The sequence below is a fragment of the Felis catus genome, chromosome B4 (assembly GCF_018350175.1).
Source record: "Felis catus isolate Fca126 chromosome B4, F.catus_Fca126_mat1.0, whole genome shotgun sequence".
Classification (NCBI taxonomy): domain Eukaryota; kingdom Metazoa; phylum Chordata; class Mammalia; order Carnivora; family Felidae; genus Felis; species Felis catus.
In genome coordinates, this window is record NC_058374.1 from 111,391,765 (window position 1) to 111,401,474 (window position 9,710).

Sequence of the window (9,710 nt, forward strand, 5' to 3'; positions counted from 1 at the left end):
TCAAGTTTAAATGAGAGTTTAAATAGCATATAAATCTGACATGTATATGTTCCATAAATTCAAGTTCCCTCTGCACCTTCTTCCTCTGCCTTAACTCCCTTTAAGCTTTCCAGGTGTCTGCTCATGGCACCACACAATTTAGGAAGCCTAGATTCTATCCGGAACGGACAAATGACTCAGCAAACTTGTTTGCAATCTGATAATGTAACATATAGTTTCCATAAGAATATAGGTCACATATTACAGTAGAAATCAGTAGTGACATAAGATTAACTCTTCAGAAATCCATTTACAGGAAGCTTTAAGAATGCACCTGTTCTGGGCACCTGGGTGGCTCAGTCGGTTAAGTGTCTGACTGGCTCAGGTCATGATCTCACGGTTCGTGGATTCAAGGAATCTGACAGCTCAGAGTCTGGAGCCTGCTTCCGACTCTGTGTCTCCCTCTCTCTCTGCCCCTCCCCCGCTTGTGCGCTCCCTCTCTCTCAAAAATAAATAAACATGAAAATAACAATAATAACGTACCTCTTCCACATATTGATTATCCAGCTAATGGAGATGTATGTTCTAAAATGTTTCCTCTATTTGATTTAGAAAAGCGTCACAGGATGACCCTGAAGTAAGATTATCTTCCTAATTTTGTTGGGTTCAGGACATTAAACTGAATCTACATGCCCTAGGTCAATGATTTATAATTCTAGGTCAGCTCTGAATTCTTTGAGCAACTCCATTTTATTTCCCTTTAATTTTTCAAAGTGGATTTGTACTATATCGCTCCTCCAAAAAAATCTTGACCCAAGGAAGTGGTGAGAGAATGATCAGCCCGAGGAGTGGATGCTTTAAGCATCTTCTGGCTGGTGCTGAGACCAGCTGGCCTGAGACTAGGTTGACAGATGTGAATCTATAAATGCCTGCCAACAATCTGTCATGGAGAGCTAACATTCTGCCTCTATGGAGGCTCCACATAGACATTTCACTGGAATGTGATACCGAGTCTGTAAAGCCTGAAGTAGGGTAGATATTATCCCATTTTTTCAGGTGAGACCCTGGGCATTCAAGAGATTATTATTATTATGTGGATAATTATCAAATGAAGACTAGAATTCATGTTGTTTCCTCCATATCTGAAGTTTTCTCCATCATCGAAATCACCAAATTAAGTGAAGCTCTCATAAGAATAGGCCTAAACACCCTATCTGTATCTCATCCATTAAATTGAAACCAGTGTGCAGGGAGTGGCCACATGGCCCAAACCATAGATAACCAGGAAATGGAGCCCAGAGAAACCCACCGAGCTCAGACAGGTAGTTAAAGAGCATCAGATTGGAATAAAGTCATTTAGCTCCATCCCTCCAGCTTCATGATCCCTTTCATTTTCTCCAGCATTTTTACTAATCAATGGGAAGAACCATATATAGGCAGAAAGCATATTGAGTTTATAGATGGCACAAATTTAGAAGGAATGGTACGAATCCCAGTGAACAAAATCAACACTGAAAAAATTCTTGGGGCACCTGGATGGCTCAGTCAGTTAAGTGTCTGACTTTGGCTCAGGTCATGATCTCATGGTTTGTGAGTTTGAGCCCCACGTTGGGCTCTGCACTAACAGCACAGAACCTGCTTCAGATCCTCCGTCTCCCTCTCTGTCTCTGCCCCTCCCCTTCTCTCAAAAATAAATAGACATTTATTTAAAAAAAAGAAAGAAAGAAAAAATTCTCAATGAATGAACAATAAATTAAATCTAACAAAAGGGAAATTTTAGTGAGATAAATGTGAGAGCCTCCTGTTATGAGCTAAATCGTGTTCCCCCAAGATTCATAACTTGAAGCTCTAATCCCCAGTACTTACGAATGTGACATATATGAAGATGAGGCCTTTAATGGGGGGGATTAGGTTAAAATGAAACCATTCGAGTGGGCCCCAATCCAATTTTGATTGGTACCCTTATAAGAAGAGGAGATTAGAACACAGCTCACCCACAGACTGAGGGGTGACCACGTGAGGACACAGCAAGAAGGTGGCCAGGCCATCTGCAAGCAAAGAAGAGAGAGGCCTCAGAAGAAACCAGACATGCCAACAACTTAATCTTGGACCTCCAGCCTCCAAAACTGTGAGAAAATAAATGTATATTGTTTGAATCACCCAGCCTATAGTATTTGATTGTGACAGCCATAGCAAACTAATACACCTGCATCTAGGCAACAAACAAACAGAAATACCTGTTGAGTAGAAGAGGGATGATGTCTTGCTTAACAGTGTGCAATAGTGGGGAGAAAGGGAGTCTTCCTTTAAGAGTAAGCCCTGCATAAGTCTATGTGTCTGACTATCAACCACGGATAAATTAGTAAAGGCCTAATGTTATAGGCAGCAAACTCTCTGGTGTCAGACACAACAGATTATTCCAACCCACTCATTTCTTAGTTGTGGTCTTGGGCAGGTCGTCTGTTTCCATGCTTGTAAAATGAGAATACCTACCTACCTCCCGGGGGGATCAAAAGGATCTCAGTATCAAGTGCTTAATACAAAGCATGGCATGAGAGAAGGAATAAGTGAAAGCCACAGTTTTCCTTATCAGTATTGTCCTCACCATCAGTGTGGGAGGATGAGAGTCTCACTCTGCTTGATGATCAGATCACATCTGAGCATCAGTGTTGGTTCTTCAAAGCCTACTTCTAAAAACATGATGATAATAATAAAAAAAAAAAACAGCAAATGCCAGTTTATTTGAGTGTCTCCTCTGTGTCAAGTGTTGCATTTTGCCCCTTTAATTTAATTGCTACAACGCCCCTTTAAACCCTATGTCTTTCTCAACATTTGACAAAAGAAGAAACCGCAAATGGAACACATAAAGCCAGCAAATGGAGGAGGCAGCATTTAAAACTGGGTGTGTCTAACTCCAAATGAGCTTCCTTTCCCTTTCCTGTGTGCCTACACCAAAGAGACTTGAAACAATATCTAATAAGAAAAATCACATGGAGACAGAGATTAAGAACACTCACGAGAACATGGCATTGCTTTTAAATATTATAAAGTCTGTTACTGAGGAAATGGATTAGGTTTCGTATAATCAAAACAAGGGGTGGAAGTTATGGGGGAGAAAGACACCTCAACATAGAATGGTCTAGTAGAAATAAGCAAAAGGAGAAATAGATTCTTCAAGAACATTGACACAACCACTTGGGAGGAATGTTTTCAAGTATCAGCCAAGTAGTTGCAATCGGTGACTTCTGGGGTCGCTCCCGGACCTAAAACAATCTAGGGATCTATATGCACACACCAGGGATCCATAGGTAATAAATAGGAATACTGAGAGAGGCAGAGATCTAAAAACCTGCGATTGCCAAGAATCCTAGAAAACAGTGATCGGCAAGAATATGTACTAGATACTCAACCACAGGGACTAAGATGTGCAACCCAGGACCCAGAAGAATCGGAATGGTAGACAGAGAAAGAGGGATGGTCACAGCATGAAAGGGCATGGCCCAGGGCTCTGGCTACTGATCTGTAGACAGTGGGCAGAGGAAACAAAGCAGAGACCTGTCTGAAGCAGGATGGTTTCATGGCTAAGAGCAGTGAGTAGTGTAGATTTAAATTCCTGTCTCACCACTGACAAACTGTGTTTTTGGCCAAGTTACACAGTGAGTGCTCACTAAAGGTTGGTTCACATCATTATTACTCCTAAGTATAGATTTTGTTCCAGGATATGGAGCAGAGCCTAAGCTAATCATATGTTCCCCTTTCTCTGAAGCCTATAGCGACACAGAAGTCAAGTCTTCAGTAAACCGTGGAGCCCTCTACTTTAAAACTAGAAAACATGAAAAAGCTTGAGAACTTGTCTACTTCTAAGAACCGATACCTACTTACGGAAGTTTCTGAACTTAAGAAAGGATTAAGCTTAAATTGTGGTTAAAGTTTCCTGCCATGGTTCTTCTCTTATGTAAAATAGTTTGTATGCGTAACTCAATTCAAAATCCGTTCACCGGTAGGGCCCAGTGGTTAAGGGTTTGGGCTGCACAACCGTGTTTTCTGTGTTCAAATTCCACGTGGATCATAACTAGATGGGTGATCTTCCGAAGTTATTTAAGATGTCTGGGCCTCGGTTCCTTCATCTATAAAGTGAAGATGGCCACAAAACCTACCTCAGAGGATTGTATGAGGATTTATAGAGCACTTACAAAATTGCCTGCCAACACAGCAAGAGCTAGTTACCCATTATTACAAGTGTGGTTAATTTTGGGGCAACATGATATGCTTAAGAGACACAATAATAAATAAGGCAAGGTTTTGGATCCTAGAGGAGTTTCTGGGCTAGCGAAGAGACAGATTTATAAGCAGAATTCCAATAAAATATGCCAAGTGCAACAATGGCTTACCCTACCACCTGTGTAATGGGGGCAGAGAGAAGAGAGAGTTAATTTAACTTGGGAAGGCTTCCTGGAGAAGGGGATACCTGTACTGCCTTCCAGGTTGAGAAAATGGCAAAGTTCTGGGAATCTTTTAGCCTAAAAACATTTCACCCAAAATGTGAGCAAATAAAATCCGTTCCAATTGCCCTAATTCATTTAATAATAACAATAATAATAATAATAACAACCAGCCAGCAGATTAAGAGAATCCGATCATAGCAGTTGAAACAATCTTTTTGTCCAATTTTTAGCTAATTATTGCCCAGTGATTTAAGTGAACGGATTTTAATTGAGAAGTATTGCTCAGATAATTAAAAAAAAAAAAAAGGCACTTGGAAAACAGGTACTAATGCTCATATCTCAGAGTAGTTGAGAAAGGAAAGAATATAACAAAAAGCTCATTTATATGCAGGTAAATACAAAATAACTAGTGAAATATAACCTGTGAATGAGCCAGTAAACTGGATTCTTCTTAATTTTTTTAATGTTTATTTTTGAGAAAGAGACAGAGACAGAGAGAGCACAAGTGTGGGAGGGGCAGAGAGAGAGGGAGACACAGAATCTGAAGCAGTTTCCAGGCTCTGAGCCATCAGCACAGAGCCCCACGTGGGGCTTGAACTCACGAACCACAAGATCATGACCTGAGCTGAAGTCTGACGCTTAACCTATGGAGACACCCAGTTGTTCCTGGATTCTCTTCAAAGGCAGGGATGTTTCTCACTCTCTTTGTAGCCCCATTTCCTAATGCAGTACTTGGCAATACATGTTTGATTAACTAACATATGAACAAATAGTGTTGAATCACTGGCTTTTAAAAAATGAGAGTGATAAATCATCTTTGAAATGAACTCCATAATAATTACCAGCTTTTATTGACTACTTATAATATGCCAGGCTCTGTACTAAGACTGCCTATGGGTTGTCACAATTTAATCTTGTGAAGTTAGTACAATTTTTATCCCCACTTTACAAATTTATTCGCTGATTTAACAAATATTTGTTCGGAGATTAATACTTTCGGGTACCGTTCTGGGAGCTGCGGACAGAACAGTGAACAATGGAGATGAGGTACTTGCTCTCAGAGGTTGCATTCTAGGGAGAGAGACAAACCATAAATAAGACAGTATCATATAATATAGAATGTAAGGTAAGGTAAGGTCATTAACATAACAACCCAACATAATATAATGTATGGTAATGTAATTAACATAACATAGTACAGTACAATACAATATTGTTTCATGGTGAGTTCAGCAGGAAATAGACTGAGATGGGTGGGAGGTGGGCATGGAAGTAGACTGGGCAGAGGGAGAAGTTGAACTGTGATTCAGGCTGAACAAAGTCCTCAGCATCCCTGCAAAGAGCCCTCAGACTGGAATGGCCTTGAGTCTAGGCATCTGGGCCTTTTTATCTCCATAGTCTTCAGATGCATGCTGCACTAGGAAGAATCCATGACCTTGGGTGAGGTAGCTCTCTTCAGCCAAGGGCAAATCCCAAAGAGGGTTGACAGCTGAGGGCTGACAGCTGGCAACGCTCCCAGCAGCTGGAGATAAGTCCCTCAGTCTTAATTATGATGCTCCTGACTCAGTGTCCGTCTCTCATCCACTAGAATGTAAGCTCCAAAAGAGGAATGACCTGATTTTCTTCTCTGAGGTGTCCCAGGTGCCTAGAACAGAGTACCTGCACATGACAGGCTCTTCACTGTGTTTGGCAACTTGATAAATTAATGGCAATAAATTATTGTACCATAGAACTTAAACCCAAACCAAAAGTTTCTAAAAGATAAGGTCAGTTGGAATACAGGATACTGTTAAATCATTTGAATTTATTATTGTCACTAAACTTTTAAAAGTATGCTTCTTTTTAAAATCTTGTTTAAAAATGTGATAAGTGATTTGAAAATCTGTTTATAAGTTCAGTTAATTTTTAGTAGTTGACTTTAATGGCTATTGTTATGGACTGAATTGTGCCCCAAATCCATTTGTTAAAGTCCTAACCACCCCCCACCAAGTAACTCAAAATGTAACCATATTTGGAGAAGAGATCTTTAAAGAGGCGATTAAATTAAAATTAGGTCTTTAGGCTGGGGCCTAATCTATTATGACTGGTGTCCTTATAAGAAGGGGACGTTTGGACAAAGACACACATGCACACAGAAAAAAACCAAGTGAAGACAGAGGGGAAAAAACAGCCATCTACAAGCCAAGGAGAGGGACCTCAGAAGAAGTCAACCCCTCCCCCCACAGATACTTTGATTTGAACTTCTAACTTCCAGAAACTTAAAGAAATAAATTTCTATTGTTTAAGCACTCCTATCTATGTACTTTGTTATGGCCCTGGAACACTAATATAGCTAAAAAACCAAAAAAAAAAAAAAAAAAAAAGGTACCCTACAGGGGTTCCTGGGTGGTTCATTTGGTTGGGCATCCAACTCTTGATTTCAGCTCAGGTCATGGTCCTTGCATCATGAGATCAAGCCCCATGTCAGGCTCTCTGCTGGGCATGGAGCCTGCTTGTGATTCTCTCTCCTCCTCTCCCTCTGCCCCTCCCCTCCCTTTCTCTCTCTAGAAAAAAAAAAAAAAGGTACCCTACAAAGGCACAAATGCCCATTATACATATAAACTTGGGATGAGGACCATCAGACAACAAACGACAAGAGAGACATGAATGCAGGTGAGGATGCAGAAAAAAAGAAACCCTTGTACATTGTTGGTGAGAATGCAAACTGGTACAACCACTGTGGAAAATAGTATAAAGTTTTCTCAAGAAATTAAAAATAGAACTGCCATATGATTTAGTCATCCCACTTCTGGATGTCTATCGAAAGGAAATTAAATCATTATGTCAATGAGATCTCTGTACTCCTGTGTTCATAGCAATATTATTCACAATAGCCAAGACATGGAAACAACCTAAGTATCTGTCAACAGACAGCTAGATAAAGACAATGTAGTATATGTGCACAAAATGTAGCACAATTCAGCCTTTAGAAAGAAAGAAATCTTGTCATTTGTGACAACATGAATGAACCTAGATGGCATTATGTTAAGCGAAATAAGCTAGAGAGAAAAAGACCAATACTTTATGGTATCACTTTTATATGGAATTTTAAAAAATTGAACTCAAAGAAATAGAGTAAAAAGTGGTTGGCAGGGACGGGGGGGCGGGGGGCGGGGGAGAGGGAGTAATGGGGAGCAGCCGGTAAAAGAGTGCAAACTTTTGCTTATAAGATGAATAAGGCCTTATGATCTAATGTATAACATGGTGACTATAACTGATAGTAACATGTATTGTATAATTAATGTTTGCCAAGAGGGTAGATAGGACTTGTGTTCTCTCTCAAACACACACACACACACACACACACACACACACACACACACAATGGTAAATATGTGAGGGGATGGATACGTTAGTTAACTTGATGGGGGGAGTCCTTTCACACTATATACATATATCAAATCATCACCTTGTACATTTTTAATATTTGACAATTTTGTTTGGCAATTATAACTCAAGAAAGCTGAAAAATAGTGGATATGAACCCACATTTTAAATAATATTCATGACAAACGAAAAAAAAGTAACCTTACTTCTTCATTGATCTGATTTGATCATTTCCTCTTGCCATATGGCTCATATCAGGAAAAGGCAAAAACACCACCATATTATTATTGTCCACTTGTGCCTACATTAATAGTATTCATTTGCAATTCATTTGCAAGGGGCATTTTCAATCCACCTATTTAGTGGACATTCATTAAGTTAAAACAAGATAGAATAATCTGAAAAGCCATTTACTAGACCCTACTTTAAAATATTCTGGAAACCAACAAAAGAGTGAGAATAATGGCCCCCTGCCCATCTCCCCCCTTGTGGAATTCTACTTCCCCACCTCAGTAAAACGTCCACACTTTTCAAGACACAAGGCTGTCTGACATACAGACCCAGGAAGGGTATGGGAGTACCAGTCCCAACCATTCTAATAATACGTGCTAGTAAGCTGAACCCTTTTTTACATTTTCAGATAAAAGTAAATAATAGTGCTAGTATTTTCTTCCCAGACCCCAGATGATGTCTTTAGTCAGCCTCTGGGAGGCATGAACCCCCACCTTGGAGACCAGCCTACTTGAGTAAATGAAGAGAACAGCTGTTTCTTGAATCACTTCTCAGACAAAAGCCATCTCTGCCTGTCTATTCTGTGTAGAATCACTGAGGCCCAGAGTGACCTACCACTCTCTGAAATGCCTCTCAGACAACAAATGCCAGCTTTTGCACTCCTTATCCAAGGGCATTCCCTCTCTTGTGAGCTGCGCCACCTGATTGCCCTGAAGTGTGTCCTTCCCTGGCAGATACAAAATTGTGAAATCACTCAGCATTCCCTAAAGAAAATCCAGGGTCAAGTGTTATTCTTTGGTATTTGAATCTCTGAGTTCAACCCAGAGGATGCACAATTTAGAAGCAATATAATTGAATTTCCTTTCACCAGCCTGCCTGGGCTTGTTGTCTGTCACTCATCAAAGCCAACATCTTTGTAAAGGGCTTTAGGAACCACATCTTAATGTCACTGAGCAGATAACATATTAACTGTTAATTGACACAGGAAAATGTTCCAGGATTGTGTTCCTGTCTTTGTTAGGAGAGGATAAGTGACTTATTATTCACCAGTGCCATTTTGTCTTAGTTTTCAGCGAGGTTATAATCTTAACTCCCCCACCCCCTAAGTGTTGATTTAAGGCAAAGTGTCTCTTTTTGTGGCAACCTTGGTTTTATTATTAAATTATACTAATATCTTTCAGAGTTGAAATGATTTTTAAACTAATTTTCCCTTGGGGTGATGGTGCTTTATTTTGTTTTGTTATGTTTTGTTTTTAAATCACACCAACAAAATTTCCCTTGAGAGAAATTTTCTTAAAATTCTAAAAAGACATGATAAAAAAATGTTCAAGCATTGTTTGTTAACCACTTATATTTCTTCAAATTATTTCCCATTCTTTACTAAGCTCTTTATATGCATTCATATGAAATGTTATTTAGAGTGTACATACATGATCTTGTCTTTGGCTTTTTTCAATTAAGTATGCATTTTTATGTAAATATCGGCTAACTAAATGGGGACCCTTTAGTTCCCCATCTTTAAAATATGAAAAATATCTACCTCTCAAGATTGCTTTGTGGATTAAATTATGCTAATGAAAGTGAAATCACCCACAAAATGAGGGGAACATGATTAAATGTGAGTTTAATGTAAATGTACAGAGTCCACAAAATTATAATTTTAATAATTAATTCCCTCATTGTTTTGAA